We start from the raw sequence: 24,956 nt of genomic DNA on the forward strand, positions 1-24,956 counted from the left end.
CAGGCGTGTGCCATACATGCAGATGTAACTGCTGAGGCCAATCATAGGCTGGGGAAGTCATGTAAACACTGATGTCAACCTAGTAGAACAATAGTGAATGGGACTGTAGAAGAGGAACTGACACATTGGGACAATTAAAAGGTGAGAATACCTTGTTACTTCATTTTATATACTACTCTACTGTTGAAAAGTTTTTAAAAACTCTCTGATGGCCCTTTTTATAGACAATAATGCAATATGCAGGAAGCTCCTAAGCTTCCCCTAATGACATCTACAGGTGGTTAGGATTTTATCATGTACTTTTATGTCTATACAAAGGATTTGGAGCTCTCTATTAACTGATATAAAGATATATTAAAGGGGTTGTCCAGTTTCGGCAAATAAATGGTATTGTTTGTATAATGAAAAGTTAAAAACAATTTTCCAATATATTTTCTATGTCAATTTCACATCGGTTTCTAGCTATCTGCGTTTTGTCATTGTTTACTTCTAGTGGATAAAAATCAGTCCATGGTCATGTAATACAATGTCCATGGTCATGTGATATACAGTCCATGGTCATGTGACGGACACACACGTGCACAGCTCGTCCTAGTCACAGAACTGTAATCAGACATCTGCCTTGTAATGAGCCGTGCACCTGTGTATCAAGCACATGACAATTGACCATATATCACATGACCATTGACCATATATCACATGACCATGGTCTTATTTTGATCCACTCAGTTAATCAATTAATGACAGAAAGTAGAGATCTAGAAAAATATGAGATTGATACAGAAATTATACTGGATAATTATAGAACTTTTCATTGTACAAACAATAGCATTTTATTGCTGAAATTAGACAACTCCTTTAAGAAATGAATCAGTACAGATTTTTTTTTTTTACTTTCTTCTGTAAAACAAGATTCAAAAGTGTGCATAACTTTCATAAATAAGATGCATATCACTGCATATGAGACTAGTTAGTTCTCTTCTTCCCAAGTGAGGGAGAAGGAGGAAATTTATACTGGAATACCCTGGTATGCTCTATTGTCATTTTGCAGTTATGTGATGGGCCATAGCCCTGCTAACTTATATGGCACATCACAAAGACTGTGAGGGTAATTTTAGATGGATCTCATAGCTACAATTCAACATATGAGCCACAAGCAATTTTGGAAAGCCTTTGTGGACCCTGCACACCGCAGCTGGGCACTGCAGGTTATTTACTGTGTTTTATGTAAGACTTGAAACACATGTTTTAAGGAGAAAACTGCCCCAGCAAAGGAGATACTGACTGAACCCAGGGGGTACCATCACTCAGCCTCAGCTCAAGCCTTGATGTGTCCCTAAGAATTGTGCATCATCTTATGGAAGGATTGCCATTTATGTTACCTTCCTTTCTTAAAGTAAACCCTAAATTGTTATAATCTCCTGCAATTAGAGTCCTCTGTACTATATTCAGCATCAAGATCATTCCAACCATCATCACCTAACCATGTCCGACTAATACTCCGAGCCTCCTTACATCAGTAATATGCTGCACTAGATATTGTCCATATTACTGATGCATTTTTATGTTGTTGTGAGGACTTTGGGCCCCCAGAGAATCCTAGGTTCAGGCCTAGCTTTTCAACCCTGTAGCTACACCCCTTCTGATCCAGTATTACTTATACTCTGTCTAACTACATAGAGTAGGAATGTTCCTTTTGACTTCTAAGTGACAGATAGGGAGGTATGAGCAATAAACACATGGAGCCAGATGTGGCAGCAGCTCGGAGGAGACTTGTAGCAAAGCAAACACTTGATCTAAGTACCCAGGAGCTGCGGCAGGTGTGACTATTTGAGCAAACTGTTCACTGCATATCATCCCAAAGGCCGCCTCTTAGTTTGCAGATCAAACTTGTCACAAGCAGTCTCTCTTTCTGCGGATGAACAGGTGTCAGGGAACAGAAAAGCTGCATCTGGAGACCATAACATTAATACACAGAAATAGGGGAGGCAAAAAGCTGAACTCTAAGACAGTCCTTGAGTCGTCCTTCTCTGTCACACTGCTAAAACTCTATTCAGCTATCTTAGTTATATCCATTTTTCTCAAAGTTAAGTGACAACTAATATGTTCTCCACTACAGCTCTCAAAAGGATAGTCAGCTAACATTTCCCTGTTTTTTTTTTTGTCAGTCAGCACTGTAGTTTTGGCATTCTAATTATGATAAGGATAGTCAGATATAGATTTTACTCATATAAAGAAAAGCTGTGGTTCATGGATGATTATTACATATTGATGGCACAAATACTGTACAATTACATTAAAGGTGTTTTCTTGCTGTATACACCTATCCACAGGACAAGGTATAAGTGTCTAATTGCTGGGCATCGTAACATTAGGGATCAGAAGAATGGTAGCCTTCAGTTCACTTCTATGGGTCTACTTGAAATTGACGGTGAGAAGTGCCCATATACTGCTTTTACACAGAGGTCCTCTGGTTTTGGGGTCTGTCTCCATATAAGAAACAATACAGCATATATAAATAAGTAAGAAAGGAATCTTGTGCCTTGACATACAACTCAAGAAGGTTTTTGTTTTCACATTTTATGGAAGGCTGTGGGGGGAGGGGAGAGGTTGTGTGCTCTTTTAATGCCTGAAGTCACATCATAAAGAAACTACAAGAGCTGCAATATCGTATGGCTCAGCCATAGATAATATACAAGAGGCTGAACAGACAGACAAAAAATTATACTCTGGAGAATAGAGATGTTGTTTCTGTCTCAAAGTCCGTAAATTATCTGTTCCATTCTCATGTACCAGGTAAGAGACCTTTGATAGAAATCAGCATCATCAAGTAGCAAATACACGAGAGATATTGAGTCTGCAGAGACCTCCCCCCACAATATATAGTGAAGGGCATCAGTCACCCCTCAGACTACTTTCTGTGTCTTGCACGCTCCTCCATCAATCATTACTTTCACCAGTGAGTCTCAGAGATACATTTCCTGCTAACGCATTCACAGACAAAGGCCAATCTCAAGGGGAAGCTGACAATGTACACAGCAGAGCCCACATCCATCCAGCATCAAAGGCTCCTGCAGCAGATCTCTAGATTCAATACTATCCTTCATAGACACATTTTCCTTACTTGACAATTGTGAGTCACACACTTAACACCTTTTGTGTCCTGTAATAGCACAAGTGTGAAGAGTGAAACCTCAGGAGATCACACTCCACAATATTTATATCATGCATTATGCAAACATTTCCGGGTAAAGTCTTAACGGAACTTAATAGGAATCTATATACTTATCCTGAAGATAGCAATCTCTATATTGTGCAACTATTAAGGGTCTGGTGGAGAAAACTACAATTTTGGTGCTTCAGTCCATTTTACTAAGAGATGGCTGTGTATTTTACATGACATTTAAATGAGTGCAAGAACTTCAATGACTTGATTTTAGGTTGATAAGCTTCCCACTGACCCTCAAGTATACAATTCCATTGACATCTCATGAAGCAAAATTTTCTATACAATGGAGAACAAGTGAAGGACGACCAATCCAGAGAGTATGTAACTAGAACATAACCTCCACCATGAAGAGCCTAGTGCTTATTTGTGGCCACTGCCTTGTCATTCCTTGAAGAAAGAAGGATATTTGTGACCTATGCACTTTTCTTCCCCTTGTTTGTCTAGATTACAATGCTACTAAATAGAAGTCATGTTTTATCTGTTGCAGCCATGACAATGCAGCTAATCTAACATGAGGTCCACTTCAATAAGAGGAGCTTCTTAGGTATATACCCCCTTAGTGCTGCCCACTTCATCCTCCAATTTAGACCTGAGAAAGGCTAAAGGGCCATAGGCAAAATACTCGCAAACACAGTCAAACTATGCCATATTATGGCATCATTTGATTTCCTACAATTACAAGGATCCCTTTAAACACATTTGTTAATCTGCAAATGGGGTACTGCCGCAAAACCAGATATATTAGACTAGGGTGATATTTACTGTGGAATCTGTACCAGCAATCATATTGGTTACCACCAAGCTTTCCCAAGCAGATTTGCTCTAAAAAGTGCTAGGTAGAATTTGTAACATGGAACAATTGAAAGAAGGGAACAAATCAAGGGCCTCTTTTTCATGGTGAATTTTTCATGTTAGAGGGAGATGTTCTTGAATGACGAAGGCTGTTTCGGTACAGAGCTCTTTTATAAGTTACTGGCAGCGGCTCCTCAGGTTTATTTTAGATCTGCTATGTGTCTGTAAGACGGGCCTGTTCTTCCCACATTTCAGAATACACAATGAAGAGCTCTGTTATTTTATAAAGCATGCTGCCCTTTTCTGGAAGTTTTCTTCAATGTCCCCATAAAAATTGCACTGACTCACTGGGTACTCACTATGCACATATTAAGAGGTAGATGAGTAAATTAGGTCACTGACTGTTTCCTTCCAAAAGCTTTTTTTATGATGTCTCTTTCACCAAGAGCTAAAATTGGGATGTGGAATAGTCAGGTTGTTGTTAAACCGAAGGGATACATGTTGGATTAACACATTCATATCTGGTTAATACCAATGTGAATGCACATGTTACTAACTATATGTGAAACTGAATAACAAATCTACGGTATGAATCATAGTAGCATGTAGTACCTCAAAACAGACACTGGAGGCATTAGAGGATCTGTATATTAATAATATAACACCATAAATAAAGGTGCTATACATAATTCATATTCCAGAGACATCACTGAGAATGCAACCTGTTCATTGACTAGAGAGCAGCAGTGAGATCACTGAGAATGCAGCCTGATCATTGACTAGAGAGCAGCAGTGACAACACTGAGAATGCAGCCTATCCATTGACTAGATAGCAACAGTGACATCACTGAGAATGCAGCCTATCCATTGACTAGATAGCAACAGTGACATCACAGAGAATGCAGCCTGTTCGGTGACTAGATAGCAACAGTGACATCACTGAGAATGCAGTCTATCCATTCACTAGAGAACAGCAGTGACATCGCAGAGAATGCAGCCTGTTCAGTGACTAGATAGCAACAGTGACATCACTGAGAAAGCAGCCTATCCATTGACTAGATAGCAACAGTGACATCACTGAGAATGCAGCCTGTTCAGTGACTAGATAGCAACAGTGACATCACTGAGGATGCAGCCTGTCCATTGACTAGATAGCAACAGTGACATCACTGAGAACGCAGCCTATCCATTGACTAGAGAGCAGCAGTGACATCACTGAGAATGCAGCTTGTTTATTCACTAAAACAGTACTGTACTTATTTGGTGAGGTGCTCCGAGGCATTGGTGAGGCACAGCTTAGGAGGCAGTGATCATAAGTATGTAAGCTAAAATGTTGACATGACCTATGACCAATATAGAGGCCCAGGTATCACCATGTACTGGCTGGTGAGGCCCAAACAGTAGAAAACCTGAGAAACCTGCACTAGAGAGCAGCAGTTACAGCTCTGAAAAAGCAGCCTATCCGTTCCATGACACAACATATGTAGGAGTCAGTGACACTGCTTTCACTATGTCTTAGAACATGGATATCCAGCATCCACAACCTGACAGTTGATAAAATTGACACTAGATCATGAAGGTTTGGAAAACATTGATTTTTTAAATCAGACATCCAAATATGTAAGTGTCATTCATATACCTCCACTGAGCACAGGTATGTATGAGACACATATAAACACTCCGTCCCCCATATACAGCTGCCATACAAGTGATTGGGGTCTACTGTGGATGACATTCACAAGTTCACTTTTCCCTAAATCACTTGCACTACGAGTCCGCCAACCCCCTTCCCATAAGCATATTCCATTTTACAGTAAGTTATCACCATAAACTCCAAGGCACTTTATAAGTTACAACCCCCAGCTACAGTTGTCACTGGAAGCATCACAAAGAGGATTATGTGATTTGAAAACACTTCTAAAACCAAATCACCTTCCTGACTAAGCCTTTCGTTCATGTGCAGGACGAACCAGTCACAGAGGCACATGGAGGACTTTTCTATAAAATTCTGTAAGAATATGACAGAAAAACAAATTGGGCCTGCTCCTTTGCATGCCATGTGTACGAGGAGCACAAGGCTCTAAATGGATCATATCATTACACTAGTGCCAATAAGAAGGATGGTGCTAAGACAGCATCTAGTACATCAATGTTCTCTCTCTTGAACACCTGATCTCTAAAGTTTCAAGAGGTTCCCAGGTTTTAAGTAAACCTCTGGATAATGAAAATTCCTGCAACTTTCTTGTATTTGAGTTCCTTGCCATTTTGACATCTCTGTCTTCTGTCAATGAATGTAAACAGACACAACTGTTCACCTATGGAAGGGGGGTTTATAGAGGGTTCTACATATATGTTAAATTTGGAGTTGCCCCCATATAGTCCACAGTCACAACACTTTCCCTCACCAATCATGAAGCTACTTTTGGGTACCTCTATGTTAATGAACAGGCTCTGTTACATTTGTACCTCGCCCCTCCAAAAGCCATGTGATTGGATTGGGGACAGTATTGGTACAATTTTTATATTAGAAAGTTAAATCCCTATTGGTTAAAAAGCAGCTTTTAGCCCTGAACCCCATTAAGATGTTCCTTACCAAATACTCCTTCATTTAAAAAATAAGCAGACTGTAAGGGAGCCTTCACACAGCGTAGCACGCCGCTCCTTTAGACGCGTATCCGAGTGCGGCGCTTCAAAACAAAGCCCATTGAGTTCAATGGGTGTCGATATATGCGCGCTACCCATTGAAATCAATCGGAGGCTTTTTTACCTATTGATTTCAATGGGTAGCGCACGTATATCGGCACCCATTGAAATCAATGGGCTCTGTTTTGAAGCGCCGCGTTCAGACCCGTGTATACGTGTCTAAAGGAGCAGCGCACTACGCCGTGTGAAGGCACCCTAAGTAAGAATGGTTACCCAGCTCACGTCATACTATATTGACCATCTAGTCCTGTACTATAGATGTGGGTGAGACATTGTTTTATTATAAATGATTGTATTTAGTAAAGTGCAGTGGCCTGGAGCTGTCTCCGCCTTTCTACTCTCCTTCACGAGAAGGTGATGCTTCTGCAGGCACCCCTCCTCTATACTATGCAGTGTAGTAAAGGTCTCTATGGAGTCTCGTCCATCTCGTCACTGATTGCTCTCAGCTCCAGCAATCGCTCATTTTCCCATTAGCTTCCATATCTTCTTTGTCTCTAATTGCCGGAGTGTCCTGTCTTCATTTCTCCACACATGACACCTTGCAGACGCCAGAGCGCTCCCATTGTGCTGAAGTTGAGGTCTCTTTGATTATAATTGCCTCATTTCTGTCATACGAGAATTCTCACTGTGTTTTTTTTTACTAATGCATCAAATATCAATAGTAACCCGGGCACAGCTCTAAGATGAAGAACGTTATATTATGAAGCCCAGGACGTGCAATGTAATCATGAACTGGGCAGACAAGAATAGGATAATTATCTATATGATATATCATTGCCATTCATTACATGCACTCTGTTATTACATAACCAGTGACCACAATCCTGTTAATTATGACATTACTGTCACTCCTCTAACACCAAATAGTGGTACATCCCCAAGCGTTTTTTTTTCTATTTGCAGTAATATTAATCACCTACCAGGTTTCCATCGGTTATTAAAAATGACAATTTTTAGCTCACCCTGACAGCAGCAGGTGCTTATCCCTATTGCTGTCTATGCGCCAGGCTTTCAGTAAAGTATTGATCAAATACATTTTGATGCTACAGACGTCTCAAAAACAGGGGTATAAGCATAGAGTTACATCATAAAATTCTGGCTATATGCAGTCATCACTCTGCAGCAGTAGCCTCAAGTGAGAAGAGGAAACCCTGGTATATCTGCTAACATTTAGAATATTTACAAGTGGCATTTTAAGGTGCAGCTTGCCAAGCACTTGGATTTTTGTTAGGACATGACTTGTCATAGTGCATGGTTTATGTGGATGTGGCTTGTCCGGGGGCAAAAATATACATTAAGTTTCTGAAGATTCCTTGCATATTGCCCTCACCTTAGAGTTCTTACAGTGAAGCCAGTATAGGGAGTAAAGATTGCCTCCAACAGTGATCTCAGAATCCATTTGCTGTTATACTCAATATACTGTATATTCTAATAATCTGGATGTCAAATGTGTGACAGAGGTGCGAGTAAATGCAGGTGATTGGTTAATATCAGCCTCTACCTATTGGATTAATTCAATGAGTAACAGCTGATTTTTTTATTTTTTTTTTAAACCTGACACCCATGCTTTCATATGACTTTCACAGTATTTTCCTGGAATTTCCCTTATAGGGGTTGTCCAACTGAAAAAAGTAATAGGCTAAAAAGGAACTGAGGCAGTACTTCAGCATGACTGCTATAAAGTGGTCTTGACTCCGTCCCCTTAATAGTTCCAGCCCCGATCAGCTGATTGGGTAGAGGTGTAGGCTGTTGGACCGCCACTGATCTAATACTGATGACCTATTCTAAGAACAAATGTAAGAAACTACCACGCCATGGAGGCTCCTTGTACTTCACAGATTGATCTGGCATGATGAAGGTCATTGGACCGAAACATCCCTGCTTAATTTTTCATTTATACCTAAATACCTTTTTTTCTATGGCACATCAACCTATGTTAACTTCACAATAAATGTATTTGTTTATTCATCACTGAATCAAGAGTGTGCAGCAGGTAATTTCTTTTCTCTATTCTAAGAACAGGTCAACAGTATTAATCTCTGAATCCCCTTCAAGGAATGCCAATTTCAGACAAGGGAAACACTGTAATGGGGATGCAACACTAGAAAAGTGCTTGAGTTCATCAAAGTTGCAGAGTTTAAATTAATTCATTTAGAATTGATGGAAGTAATATCTCAATAAAATTGTTACATGCTCATGTCTACTATTGTGCAGCATCCCCTATTCTTTTCACAATAGCCTTTAAGCATCTGGGAAGTGAGAAGAGGATATAGGATTACAGCTGCTCAACAGCCCTGGGTCTTTCAGATTTTTTGTTTTATAATGCACCAAATATTTTTTATTGGACTACAGTCTGGCCAGTTCAGCACCCGGATCCTTCTTCTGTATGAGTCATGCTGTTATGACGGATGTAGTATTATGTAGTTTAAAATTCTCTTGCTGAAATATGCAAGTCCTTCCTTCATCCAGACGTTGTTTGGATGGCAGTATATGCTGTTTTAAAACCTCTACATGCTGCTCAGCATTGATAGTACTTTTCAAGATGTGTAAGCTGCCCATGCCATAGGCACTAATGCAACCCCATACCATCAGAGATGCAGACTTATGGACTGTGTGCTGATCACAAGCTGGATGGTTCATCTCCTTTTGACTCCATAGGTAACACTGTCGGTGGTTTCCATAAACAATTTCAAATTTGAATTGAATGAGCTTTGGCACAAATAAAATGGCAGCATTTCTGGACTTTGCTGACATATGGCTTCTTCTTTACATGATACAGCTTTAACTTGCATTTGTGGATTTCATGATGAACTGTGTTCAAAGACAATAATTTCTGCAAGTATTCCTGAGCCCATGCAGTGATCTTCATTACCAATTCATACCTGTTTTTAATGCAGTGCCATCTGAGGGCCCATATATCACATCTAATATTGACCACTGGCCTTGTCCCTTGTGCACATGGTTTTCTCTAGATTCTTTGAAATTTTGATGATATTATGTACTGTAGGTGGTGGGATATTCAAGGTCTTTGCAATTTTTTTTCTGAAATTGTTCTACAATTGTTAGGGGGCATTCACACGGAGGAAGTTGGCGCTGATTCTGGCACGATAACTTGCGGCAGAATCAGCACTGAAAAAAAGACTCCAATTGACTTCAATGGGTTTTGTTTTCCATGCGGAACCCATTGAAATTATTATTGTTTATTTATATAAACAATAATAATAATTTCAATCAATATGAAATCAATAGGAAGCTTTTTGTCCCATTGATTTCAATGGATTCCACATGGAAAACAGAACCCATTGATGTCAATGGGAGTCTTTTTTTCACCGCTGATTCTGCCATGAGTTATCGTGCCAGAATCAGTGCCAACTTCCTCTGTGTGAATGCCCCCTTAGAGAGTTTTTCACAGATTGGTAAACCTCTGACCATCTTTGCTTCATCAAATTTCTAATTGAAATAATTTTTTAAATTGAAAAATATCTTACAACTTCTGATATGTGTTATATGTGTTCTGATACTCGCCCATATGAGATGGGCGAGTAGTGAAATATTCGATATTCGTTTCGAGTAGCCCGTCAATATTTGACTATTCGACCGAATATCGAATCCCATTATAGTCTATGGGGAAAAAAATCCTCGTTTCAGGGGAAACCACAATTCGACTAAGGAGAGTCACCAAGTCCACAATGACACCCCAGGAAATGATGCCAACACCTGTGGAATGCAACTGGGACAGAAGGGGAAGCATGCCTGGGGGCATCTAACACGCCCAAGTCCCAGTATTACCCCAATATCACAGCCTATCAACTAGAAACTTTCCAAACTTAATAGAACCTCTATGAAAGTTGAAAAATACTTGGAAACCTTCTTTCCTCCACAATAGTATGGACAGAAACACAAATTTAAAGCTAAAGAAATATTAGCATTCACTTCTTTAAGTCACGTTGCCCATGACAACCACAGATGGCATAGGCAATGGGAAATCTAACAGCCCCCACCCTTAACTGTCATTGTTTATGTGTGTGTGATGTGGTGAGACCTTCAAAAATTACTTTTCTGGCCCCTCACGTGAGCCCTTCCAAATTAAGATAGAGGCCCTTAAGCTGAGCTACCAGCAGAAATTGAGGCCCTTGAGGTGATTTGAGCCTTTTATCAGCATAGTTTTAGGCCCTTTAAGTTAGTTCAGCCTTGCACCAGCAGAGTTTTTGGCCCCTGGGGTGAGTTGAGCCTTTAAACAGCAGTGTTTTTGGCCCTTTGGGTGAACCGAGCCTTTAACCAGCATAGTTTTTGGCCCTTTGGGAGGATTGAGACTCTAACCAACATAGTCTGTGGCCCTTTGGGTGAACTGAGACCCTAACCAGCATAGCTTTTGGCCCTTTGGGTGAGTTAAGCCTTTAACCAGCAGAGATTTGTTGGCATTTGAGGTGAGTTGAGCCTTTAACCTGCTGAGGTTTTGGCCCTTGGGGTGACTACAGCCTTTAACCAACAGTGTTTTATTTTTTGGCCCTTGGGGTGACTAGAGCCTTGCACCAGCAGTGTTTTATTTTTTGGCCCTTGGGGTGACTAGAGCCTTGCACTAGCAGTGTTTTATTTTTTGGCCCTTGGGGTGACTAGAGCCTTTAACCAGCAGTGTTTTATTTTTTGGCCCTTGGGGTGAGTAGAGCCTTTAGTGTGCATTCACACAGAGTAAAGTGCTGCGTGACCGGGGACGTATACGCCGTGTGAGATTTTGAGCGCCGTATACGCTCCCATTGATTTCAATGGGAGTTAGTCTCGTATACGCCACGTTATTTTGCAGCCGCAAAATAACGCGGCGTATACGATTCAGGCTCCTATTGAAATCAATGGGAGCGTATATGGTGCTCAAAATTTCACACGGCATATACGTGCCAGGTCACGCGGCACGTTACTCCGTGTGAATGCACCCTTAACCAGCAGTGTTTTATTTTTTGGCCCTTGGGTTGACTAGAGCCTTGCGCCAACAGTGTTTTATTTTTTGGCCCTTGGGGTGACTAGAGCCTTTAACCAGCAGTGTTTTATTTTTTGGCCCTTGGAGTGAGTAGAGCCTTTAACCAGCAGTGTTTTATTTTTTGGCCCTTGGCGTGACTAGAGACTTTAACCAGCAGTGTTTTAGGACTTTTGGGTGAATTGAGCCTTTAACCAGCAGAGTTTTAGTTTTTGGCTCTTGGGGTGCCCCCTACAAAATTAGATTTAGATTAGAATTAGATTAGGCCCTTGGGGGAAGCATTAAAACATTAATTTTCAGGCCCTTGGTAGAGCCCTAAAAAATTATTTTTCAGGCCCTTGGAGGGAGCCCTAAAACATTAATGGGGCGGTTTTAACCATTTGTTAACGGTGAAGATGGTTGTGCCGGAGGAGGAGGAGAACAAGGAACTTGTGTGCTGGCACAGACACATGGAACTGTGTCTCGTCAGTACTGTGGACGGGACATGCTGGTTGTGGGTCCAGAATATCTGCTATCCACCATAGCATGGGTTCCTGGTGCTCGGGCCTCGTCAGCACTACACCCTGCACCCCGCTTGATGTTGTGGCACTGCTGGCTGCCCCTGTCTAGTATATATTTGGAGTCGAGCTACTATGGCCTGGATCCCCAGCTGGATTTCCTCATCCATGTCCTCGTCCTCGTCCCCTTGTGCTACTGACGAGGGGCACTGCTGGCAGCCCCTCTCCAGTACCTGGACTGTGGACTGGATCCCCAGCTGGATTTCCATGTCCACGTCCCCGTCGTATTGTGCTACTGACGAGGGGCACTGCTGGCAGCCCCTCTACAGTAGCTGGACTGTGGACTGGATCTCCAGCTGAATTTCCATGTCCACGTCCTCGTCCCCTTATGCTACTGACAAGGGGCACTGCTGGCAGCCCCTCTCCAGTACTTTGGCTGTGGACTGGATCCCCAGCTGGACTTCCACGTCCACGTGCCCACCCCCGTCCCTTGATGCTACCCTGACGCATCATTGGCAGGTTCAGTGTATGTGTACACTGTTCCTTCAGCGTAGCTCTGAAAAAAGCTGTTGATTGTAATTTTTCCTGCCTAGCAGTGTCTAAACTCTATCTCACCCTCAATACAGTATAAGGAAAATGTTTGTTTTTGTACCGTGTTAGCCAGTGGTTATGAAATATAAAAAAACTAAAACTTGCAAGTCTTCAGTAGGTGATACCTTTTTTAATGGCTAACTCATAATGATGACAGAATATGACGTTTCGAAGCCTCCTCTGGATTCTTCTTCAGATATATCTAAAAACACTTTCTGCAGGCTGCATATTTATGTATAATGGACACAGAGATAGGATTTCAGGAGGGAGGAGGGAAGAGGCTTATTAATATATATATATATATATATATATATATATATATATATATATATATATAAACAAGTAATCAATTCTGGAACTGGGAATTGATTATTTGTTTTTATATGTATATAGTAATAAGCCTCTTCCCCCCTCCCTCCTGAAATCCTATCCCTGTGTCCATTATACATAAATATGCAGCCTGCAGAAAGTGTTTTTAGATATATCTGAAGAAGAAGCCAGAAGAAGCTTTGAAACGTCATATTCTGTCATCATTATGAGTTAGCTATTAAAAAAGGTATCACCTACTGAAGACTTGCAAGTTTTTTGTTTTTTTATACCTCCATACAGTGTCTCTCCCTATCTCACCAAAACGCATCTGACACAAATATGGTAAAAAAATTAGGAAATGGCAGAAATGGCAGAATTGCAGTTTTCTTTCTAATTATACCACTTGTTTTTTTTTACTCCAGAAAACAGTACAGAATAATAAATGGTACCATTCTAAAGTTCAATTTGTCCAGTAAAAAATAAGATCTCATAGGACTGACTAGCAGTAAAAACGCAAATTCAATACGAGAAATGGAAGGGAAGTGTCCAAAATGACAACCAACTCTCTCAGGGGGCGTTCACACTACTGTCAGTGTCCGACAGGTAGGGTCCACTCCTAATGTCCGTTCAAAATCTCGCACGGACATTAGGAGCGGACACTAGCTGTGTCCGTGACACTAGTCATTCATTTAAATGGCGATCGGGTGCGTTCTTGCACTCCATGCCTGTCCTTCACTGTCCACTTGTAAAGATGTCCGACTTTTCAAGCGGACAGAAAAAACCTATATGTCGGGTTTTTCTGTCCGCTTGAAAAGTTGGACATCTTTACAAGCGGACAGTGAAGGACAGGCACGGAGTGCAAAAGAACGCGGGGTGGTGCAATCCATAAGGCATCAGTTATGCCAGTAAGCAAGCTTTGCCAACCATCAACTTCCACTCGCTCTTCTTTTATGATGGATCATGCTTATACACACAGTGGTGGCAACTGCTATCAGGCCCTATACTGTACACTGAGGGGCAGACACAATAATATGACTCTGGTGATCAGAAATAGGTGCGACCCAGTCCCCCAGCTGTTGGTCTGTGAAGTTTGAATGTCAATATGAGACAATGCTTGCTCTAACACTAACTGCAGGGAGAGACCCCAGGGCCTTCTGCTATGCCTTTTGCGGCTGCAGTATATTACATTCATACACTGCCCAAACAGTGTCAGGATGTCATGTGCCGCGGCCCCTGCAGCCTAAGAGGAGGACTGAGGAGAGGTGAGTAACAAATTGATATTAGACATTACCTATTGAAATAAATTAAAAGGCAATTAAAGAGGGAGAAAGACGGCATTGGTTTGGAAAAATATTTGTCAGGGTGGCTCTTCAAAAACTGAGACCACTCTGGAAAATTTGGATCCTACAGATCATCTCTATAGAAGGGAGACCCCGAGTAGTTCATCCCGAGCAGTGCATCCTGCAAGAGCATAATGGCACACACCTACTAACAGCTATTTTACCCACAGTTCAAAACCTTTCCTTCATCTGACTGCACTCCCAAAAAACCCTTCCTTCAAACAAACTTTAACCTCTCAAACACAAGTGAATCTCCTCCAATCATGTGACAACCCGTCCAATAAGGGATTATTGAAAATGTTGATAGGTGTAGGAAAGGTTTTGATTCTGTGGGGTGAAATAGCTGTTTGTAGGTTTGTGCCAAGCTTTGTGTGGCGCTATGCCCATGTGTTATGAAGCGCTCATTGCCTTGGGTTCTCCTTGCTATATGTTAGAAGGGTTCGGGGCCTCTGCTGTGCTGCACGGAGGCTTCCGTCCTACCTTGCACCGGAACCAGCAGCCATCCCGGCGCTGGACACGGAGTGGGCCGATGCCTCCGCTAGAGTTTGTGGAGGTTCCGGTTTTCCCCTGGCTCTGGATCTAGCACTTCCGGGGTCATATCAGGATATCAGTGATGGGCCTGAGGCTAATTAGGCCTCATTCTACTCGCTGGTTATTTGTTTTACTGCGGCATCAGCTCCCTAACTATACCTCCCTGACTGTCTCCTGTCCCTGCTATTCCTGTACCTTCTGCATATGTATGACCCGGCTTGCTTTACAGACCTTCTCTTTGTGATCCTGATTTGGCTCCTTCCTGACTTCCTGTGTATGACCTTTTGGCTTTCTCCTGACCTCCCTGTTTGGATCCTGATTTGGCTACTGACCTGCTGTGTATGACCCGGCTCTCCTGACTTTGCTTCTGACTCTTCCCTCTGCTACCACGTGATCTCCAGTTAACGACTCGGCTTGCCTGACTACAAATTTGCTTCCTTGGCTTCTGCGTGTCATCCTTGGATTACCTTCCTACATTCCTGCCATCCTGAACCCTCCTGCTCTTCTGGACTTCACTCCAAGGTTAGTGTCTGGGTACTCCTGGGTCTTCTTCCTTGGGGTTCACTGGGTGTGTGTCGCTCTGTGGATCTGGGCCTTGGACTTTTACCAAGTCCAAGTCCACCATCAGGAGCTCTGGTGAAGAACTCCGGGGCCTGGTTCTGCTCCGGTTATGGGAGCGTAGCACACCCAGGACTGTTTCTGCCTCAGCACATGGGGATTCTAGTTGCCCTAGACCTTACAGAGTTGTTTGTTGCATCAGGTTCCTAACACTATACATATTATCTCCAGAGTTTCCTCCTCTCACTGCATCTCTCCAGAGTGGATAGCGAGCTTATATGGTGTAGGCCTGCTCTCACATTGGATAGTGTCATAGGAAGAAATGTTCACCAACAGTTCAGAGTAGAGGGCTAAAAGCTTCTATTTGGCAATTAATTTATTAATTAGCAGACTAAAGCCTAATTTGCGTAAAATAGTAGTAAGAATGCTGAGAGAATGGAGAAACCCATGAAAAAAAGAAAAGTGGCTAGAGAAACAAGGGAACAAGATGTAACAAACGTATGGTATTTGACATTCTATTGGGTGCTGCTTTGTAAGTAAACTTTCTTTATTCGTGTCTTCTTCTATGCTGGGAATTTGGTGCTTTGTAGCAAAAAATGATCAATCTTCAATACTGAGGTTCAATAAACATGGATTAGGAAATTACCCAGCACAGAAGGTTGAATCTAAAAATGTTCCGATGATAAAAGTTAGAGATTCAATATAAGTATTCAAAAAACAAAATAATAATAATACGCTATACCAGCAGTACAATCACTGGTGTACCATCACCATCTCTACAGAATATCGCTGGAGCTTGGGCATAAGATACTTTTAATGAAGTGAACATTTGAGTCACTGTTTGGCTGCTGCATTTGCAGTTGGGGGAGGGCAGGAGCTGAGCACTAAGTAATCTCCATTATCCATTAACCATGCTGGCACTAAGCAGTTACACTGCGTCCAATGGACAAACCCCTTACATGGCAGAATCTAGTCCTGTGCTGCAACTGGGCGGCAGCTGCATCCTGTCCAACTGTATATGTGCTGGTAGCTAAACCTGGAAGTTATACAGACAGCAATGGTCAATGCTCTCCAAGGTGCTGAAATCTTCCCAGGATTAGAATGTGAACAGGGATCCAGCTGTGGTGATAAGATGTACAATTACTAGTGTAGATGAAGTGCATCAACCTGGGGTCTGGAGGATTGTTTGCACTGGATACAATTGCAACAAACTCTCAGCTATGAGAAATATAAGGTCAAATATTAGGTCTGTGTATGTAAATAAGAATGTTATCATTCACAGACAAGCAGAAATGCTAAAAATGGAGAAGTAATGAAACAAAGTATATTAGAAAGTTGCATAATATAGAGAAACAAAATGCACTGGGTTTGTGTAGTAAAATATCCATCCAATGGAGTATTCAGTGTGATTTCATGATCATCACTATAGAAATTCCAGCTTCTGCCCTGGGTGCTTCAGCTTTCATAGGGGTCTATGTTCAGTATGAACAGCAGCAGAGGATTGTAACATGGCTTTAATGTGACATTATGGAAGTCAGATATGGAGCTGCTGAATAAAATACATCTCTTGACAGTCTGTTTTCAACCTGGACTCCAAATCAATAAATCCCATTTTCCCATTATAGAATACAGATGGTCAGATTGCAGTGTTTGCCTGCCTCTAAGCTGAGTGATTGGGTAATAACAGTGTTAATAGTGATCTAAGCAGAAATGTGGGGAACTGGGGATTTTCAATGTTGAGCTTTAGAAGAAAAGGTTTTATTTGGGAAAACATAGGCATTTAAAGAGGACCTGTTACAGCTTCTGTTGTGGTGCTGTGCCTGTTGGGTAGGGTGGCTGTTTGGCTACTGAGTCGCTCCCACTGGTGGCACTGTGCTACAGAGGTGCAACACTCATTAGTGCCGAACGACTATGCAGAGGTTGCCATGAAGTGGCCCAATGGGATTATATACCTTGATCAAATGATATACTAAAAAAGTGTTCATTTTTGTAGATTTTGCAAACAAGCATATATCAAGGTATATAATACATTGATGTGAGGTCTATGTTCCTTTTTCTAAAATGTTGGGAGACATCTTAGGAATAGTAACAGGTCCTCTATAAAGGTAATCTGTCAGATCTGAAATGCCTATCAAACCAACAATGCTGTGTATGGGATTATTATGTTTGTATAGATATTCAAATCACCCTGCAAGTGGATAGCGGACTGTACCTAATTCAGATATTCACTTTCAGACTGCTGTTAAGCCCGCTCCTGGTGCTCTTACAGGCTGATTTCACTTAAAAGAGATGGCTCCTGTGACCGGAAGATTGACTGCAAATATAACTACATCCAGGTACATAGTATGTCACCACTCCCTCAGTAATATGAAATAGTCTGGAATTAATCAGTGCCACTTACTTATTAGTGACATTATCTGTGACCCCAGAACTGAGTGCAGTTATAACTACATCCAGGTACATAGTATGTCACCTCCTCAGTAATGAGGAATAGCCTGGAATTAATCAGTGTCACTTACTTATTAGTGACGTCATCTGTGACCCCAGAACTGAGTGCAGGTATAACTACATCCAGGTACATAGTGTGTCACCCCCTCAGTAATAAGAAATAAACTGTAAGTAATCAGTGCCACTTACTTATTAGTGACATTATCTGTGACCCCAGAACTGATTGCAGATATAACTACATCTAGGTATATAGTGTGTCACCCCCTCAGTAATGAGAAATAGCCTGGAATTAATCAGTGTCACTTACTTATTAGTGATGTCTCCTGTGACCCCAGAACTGAGTTCAGTTATAACTACATCCAGGTACATAGTGTGTCACCCCCTCAGTAAGGACAACAATTGAGGTAGCAAACATTCCTTCCCCACATAATTTGGACTGACCTTTGTAATAGGTCAATGCAAACAAGCACATTAATCATTCCTTAGTGCTCATCTGTCCTCTGGAACAGGCAGTCTAATAGCACCCTAAAGGGTATTTTTGATGCCTTTCATAACGTAATGGTGAGTAGGGTCACACTTCTTGGGTCTTGTGCCTAACCCATTGATAAATTCATAACTAACGGTTTCCTAGTGATCAGTAAGTGTTTCATGAGATGAGTGACCATAGGTTACATGCCTTATTAAAAATCCCAGACAATCTACTGAAAATATTATAACATGCAATCCTCTACAAGTACATCTCACAGTCTATTACCTCCTACATTGTTATAACATGAAGTTTCCAGGCGACATTACAGCCTGTTCATATACAGATGTAGCAGGAATATATATTCCATTATTGAATCACAGGCTGCACCATCAATCTTCATTATGTGACTGCTGAGAGAGGCCGTCACCGCAGCAGTCATCCGGCCATCACTGTGCAGGTGTTGATTTAGCAATAAAGCATCTTATCCCCCCTCCTTGTCAATTAACTTACATACAATCTCTCCTGTTTATCCCACCCTCCCCAGTTACTGAGCCAAAGGCAAGGAAACAAAGAGAGGAGTCTCCCTATAATCCACAGTAATCCCTGCTTGTGTCACTCCCCAAAACAGGGACAAGTGCTGTAGTCTTCCTCTCCTTTATTATTTCTACTATTGCAGGAGGTGGCCGACATTATACAGACACCAAGACAGGTGTTACTCAGTTTACCCGGATACTTGAATGATAAATCAGCCTATTAATACAGATGGATATCCCCCAACTCCTGTACCACCAGGTAGATTTGCCAGTCAGGACTTTAGAAAAGCTATGGTAAAAAGCTAAGGTATGATTTGGTTGTATTATTTATCACAAATTTTTGCATACTGATATATTTAGTTTCAAAAATCAGCAGAAAATCACTGTATAGTAAGAAATTTAGTTTTCATTCAACCTATAAAATCTGCATCATGTTGAATCCTCTTCCAGAGAGACCAAAGAAATAAAAAAAGACATACAGCTCTCAGGCCACTAAAGAAACATTAGGACTTAAAGTACTCCTTTTTATGATAAACTCTCAATAAACAAATTGAAACAGAAAATGACAATCATTTCTACATCATCACACATCAACCTGAGAGGACAGCAGGTTGTGGATTACGCATGCTATTGGAGTCAGTCTAGGAGTCAGTCTATTAGCGCATCTGAGGATTTGCAGGACCCCTAGCCATGTTCCTTCCCTGGCATGAGATGGGTGTTATAAGTATACTGGGTGCACTGGTTATTACGTTCTTTCATTCAAGTTTTAGTATCTGCATATCAATGACCAATGACCCAGCGCCCTATATATATATATATCTTGTATTCTTTTATGTATTGTTCTGAGACATTTTGGTTCTCAAGAGTTTCTGGGAAACCTGTTTGGTCAGAAAGAATGTAATGCATGTACAGATATAGCAGAGTTAAGCTGAACTTCTGCAACTGGTTAAACTGCTGCAGTGTGATGACTTATCACAGGAGGCAATAAAAACCAATGACAAATCACTGAAAAAGGTTTATCCAATGAATTTTCATTGGATAAACCTTTCTATGATAAGATATCATGCTGTAGCAGTTTCACCAATGGCTGAAGTTTGGGATAACTTTACCAGATCTGTGTGTTTATAGAAAGAAGGTTCATTAACATTCCCTTTGAACCTAACCATTGCCCCTTGAGAGACCCGACCAATGTCGCCATGATGCCCCCTTTCTGGTTTGATATGCTAATAACCATGATTTTATTGGTTAAATAAAAATTAAGTTTTATTCTCACAATTCATATTACTTTTCTCGCTATGTTCTGTATTGCTCAGAGGTAATTATAACACTCAGATTATTACGAACCAGGCCTACCAATATACCACGAGTGAACCTCCGGGGAATGGTTATTACCATTGCCTATTTTCTCTATTACTACACATTGTGCAACACATGACATAAAGAGGCAGAAAGGACAGATATCCTTATTATTATATTTGTCGGGAATGCTGTACTTTACGAATGTATCCATGGATAAACCCAACTCCCATTATTCCTACATGACCCTGCCTTGTAAAGCTATAAGCTCAAGTCTTTAACATCAAAAATGACAATAAGCAGAGACGTTGAAAGTAGTGAGGAAGTCCACAATGTATAGTAGGTTGCAGAACTTATATTATAAATTATATAAAGATTGAGATTTATAGAAATCATCAGAGCCTTGTAACACAGTCCTTTCACCGGCCCCATGTAACAATTATCCAGTATCATTTACAGCTATGTGTCTACTGTACATTATTTTACTGTAAATTTATTTCCATGGTTCTGGGATACAACATGGTTCTGTTCCGCCACTGGTGCAGCTTTATTTCTGATTGCTCTCAAGTAACGTAGTGTAAGTAGCGTCAATGATGGCACAGACATACTAAAGATGACACCTGTACTTAGACCATGTGCAATTTTATGGACACCTGGCAATGTGGCACTCACAGGACAAGATTGCTCTATAAATAATTTTCAATAAATCTAAAAATTTTATACAGTTTCTCTGTTACATTAAAGAGGACTCTAAAGTCCAATGGCATACTTCATTTGATAGGCGCTGTCACCCTAAGCATTTTGGTGTTTTGTTTATACAGGCCGTGCCCATCAGATGAGGATGTCTTTGGGCTTTTGAGAACTGGTGTCAAATCCTTTTTACATCTTACGTAATGACTGAAGAACATGTAAATGAATGATTTTCCAGTGGGCGTGATAGGTGGCATGTGACATCAGTATATACACCAAGTCTTATTTCATGTATCAAGAGGGAAACGTTATTCCATCTTTAGGATGAAATATCAGCCAAGTTGTCAAGGCCCTGCCACTTTTATCCATATAAGCCATTATAGGGGTTTTCCAGGCTAACTGATCAGTTGGGGTTAGACACCCAGTGTCTCCATAGACAGAAATATGAATGTGCTAGCAATTTAGCAGGGACTCTCTATCCTTAATTACCCCAGTATCCGAACCTATGCACCTCTGGTGAACCCCTCATTTGGATACATATACAGGGGAGAAAATGCGCTAGCTTATACAATCGATCCAATCTAGGAATATTATATAGGTATACTATCTGGAGACAGAAAATATTTCTGCCCCTCGTACTTCCCTCTTCAGTGGTGGAAACTTACTGAGAGGTGTACAAACATTTTAATTGGATGTTGGCACAATATTGTACATGATGAATCTTATCAGCCAGAAAAGGCATCCTGGGTGCCATTGCTACTAGTTATAGGGTGGGTGAATATTCACCTATATCCTAAAGGGAAATGACTGATTATAGAAGGGAATTGGAAAGATTCCCCTTTTTACTGGTATTAATTAAGGTAATTGTACCATCATTACCTAAGTATTCAGTCAGGCAGGTCCATATACTTACACAAATATTGGTGGTTAACACACACCTATTTTTCTATTAGACATACTCCTTTTTTAGGTGGCCAACTCCCTTTAAATAGATGTTATATTATATCTGCACACAGCATTCCCGATAGCAGTATGTTCGGTCACAACATATGTCTGCAGTGACTGAAGTATCACACACCTCAGACAGCATGGCAGCAACTGTTGAGGGGTCTCTGGCAGCTTTAATGACATAATTCAATTTACTGTAATAGATACTAAGATTTTATAATATTATATGTACTCATACTTCCCCTAAAGAACAGGATATGACTCTGAACTCCACACAAACCTTAAGGTTCTGAATGAATTGCTAGTAATTATGTCTAAGAGGAGGAAGAAAACATACATATCCTGGCCATGACCCCTCCTCACTGCACAACACAAACAGAGTTCAGACATGGAGGCAACCAATCTAATGAGGAATCCTGCTCTGATCTGAAGATTTAGAGCTCTGAACTCCTTGTCGAACCAGCATCTTTCCAATAACTTCTACAGAGCCTTGTAATCCTACATTCACATTTGTGCTAGAGTCTCCATAATAGACTCTGTCACAATGTCCGACTGAAATCAGTTTAAGATCGGACACCATTATAGTCAATGGGGTGTGTCCGGTTCCATATTTAACTGCTATTTTAGTGGTCTGTTTGTTGTTCTGATCCTCTGATGGACTAGAATAATGGACAGCTTAGGCTGCATTCACATCAGCGCTTGCATTCCGTTCGGGGATTCCATCCCCCCATTCTGCTTGAAAGATGCAAGTAGGGTAGTTCTCTCTGCATTTTTCGAAAGGAAACCTGGCAGACCCCATTATAGTCTACGGCGTCTGCAGGTTTCTGTGGGTAACCGCTTTTTAAGCGGATTGGGTTTCCATTTTTCGTGTCCCCAGTTAGACCCGAAGAACGGAAACCCGAGAGCAGGTGTGAACCTAAAGTTTTGCTACTGTGAACCTAGCGTTATACATACTATATCTGCTACAGAATCTAATAATACCCCAATCCACCCACTTCATAACATCATACTACACATCTTAGCTATAGCAGAGCCTTATAACACACACCCTGCTGCAGAACTTCATAATACCCATCTTAACTCCTGAAGAACACAATACACACCCTAGCTGCTGCATGACACAAACCTCAGCTGCTGCACAAGCTCTTATACACACCTCATCTACTGAGACTAATACACACCTTTGCAGCAGAATCTCAAAACACACCTCTGCTGCAGAACATCATAATATACACCTCAGCTGTCGCAGTATTTCACCATACATACCTCTGCTACTCATATATTCACAATACGTACCTCAGCTCCTGAAATAGCTCATAATACTCCAATCCAGCAGTGCAAAAACCTTATACTACACAACTCTGCTGCAGAAGGACTTCATATAACACATGTCAGCTGCTGCAGAATCTCATAATACGCAGTTGAGCTACTGTGGAACCTCATTATACACACCTACAGAATACTGGGACATGAAAGGAAAATGAAGTTGTGCATAGAAAATACGAAAAGCAGGCTGATATAGTGATACAAGTTAATAGAGGGACCTATAAAAATACACCCAGGACACATCATCCATCATTGATGAAGGGGCTACCAATGTGATAGTGGAAAGAGCTCAACCCCACAAGATAGCTGCTCAAGATAGCTAAATAACCACTGATTCCAGTCATAGCGGTACTAGTATTTGGGAAACTGTCTGGTAGAGATATTAATTGTTTGGTATGGTATATCATACTGTAAATAAGGTGCTGTACCTATTTCAGCACATCTAAGGCCAGCCCAGAAGGAAGATGAGGGAGAGACTAACTGAGCTAGCAATCCATCAATGTATAAAGATACCAGTGACAGTAAGTCTGGGAAAGAGATTGGAATGTTTCATGGGTCTCTGTATTTTATACACATTAAACTGGATGGATCCTGGCTTGATGGTTTAAGGAGAGGGAAGTATTATTTTTTATAAGGTTATAGCAGGTAATGAGCCATAGGACAGAGTAGAGATCATTCCCCATCTGCTCCTAGTTCACTATATTTTATGGAGGATTTTATGGGTCTATTGTGACCCCTTTCCTATAATCTCACCTGTAAAGTTTGTGTAGTGGAAAACAGCATGACCTGTGAAGTCTATGTGCTGGAATATGGCTGTCGTAATACACTAGCCTTCATGTACCCCATCAATACTGCATACATTATTAGCACCACCCCTTAAAAAGGTCACTTTCCACAGATAGTTTAAGCCTTCCCTAACTCAGACGCTCACAATACATTGTCACTATATGCTGGAACACTAAGATTTGCTGCAACTATGTATCATATGATAAAAGCTGTCCCCAACTGTTATTCCTACTTCCCAAATATTTACAGTCAGTACTAAGAATATGGACAGGAATCATCTAGCAAACCAGATCCATCCATCAGACTGCCAAACAATGTAGTGTACTATATCCCTCCACTAAATGTGATTTAATAGCTCCAGAGAAAGTGTCAGGTGCTTACACCTCTACAGGGGCTGACTGGCATTGTGCATACTGATTACAGATTCTGGTTTCACTGCTTTGCTAAGTAAACTCATCTAATTAAGTTCCTGCTTAACCTTGATATCTCAGTGATGTCATAATCTGCATTCTCTGTGATGTCACTGCTGATCTTTAATTAAAGATTAGGATACATTCTCAGTGGAAGGATGGATGGCCTTTAATGACTGGATGGAATGCATTCTCAATGAATGTCATTCCTTCTCTAATGAAGGGATGAGCTGCATTTGCAATGATGTAACCATTGCTCTCTAGTGAAGGGATAGGCTTCATTCCTAGTGATGCCACTATTGATCTCTAGTACATTGGCTGCATTTCCAGTGATGTCACTTCTGCCCTCTAGTGAATAGATAAATTGCATCCTCAATGATGTCACAGAATTTCTCTGTTGGCTAGACAGGCTTCATTCTCAGTGATGTTACTACTGCTTTCAAGAGAATGGATATGGGGCACTCTCAGTGATGTCACTGCTGTTCTCTAGTAAATAGGCTGCTCTTTAGTGAATAGATAAATTGCATCCTC

At 41.1% G+C, this 24,956-nt stretch overlaps 1 protein-coding gene across 1 annotated transcript in view; it reads right to left on the reverse strand.

Annotated features, from left to right (window-relative positions):
• JPH3 (junctophilin 3) overlaps positions 1-24,956 on the reverse strand; it is an 80,181-nt gene that overhangs the window by 49,489 nt on the left and 5,736 nt on the right. The window lies entirely within an intron of this gene.

This window comes from Leptodactylus fuscus, chromosome 7 (assembly GCF_031893055.1).
Source record: "Leptodactylus fuscus isolate aLepFus1 chromosome 7, aLepFus1.hap2, whole genome shotgun sequence".
NCBI lineage: Eukaryota > Metazoa > Chordata > Amphibia > Anura > Leptodactylidae > Leptodactylus > Leptodactylus fuscus.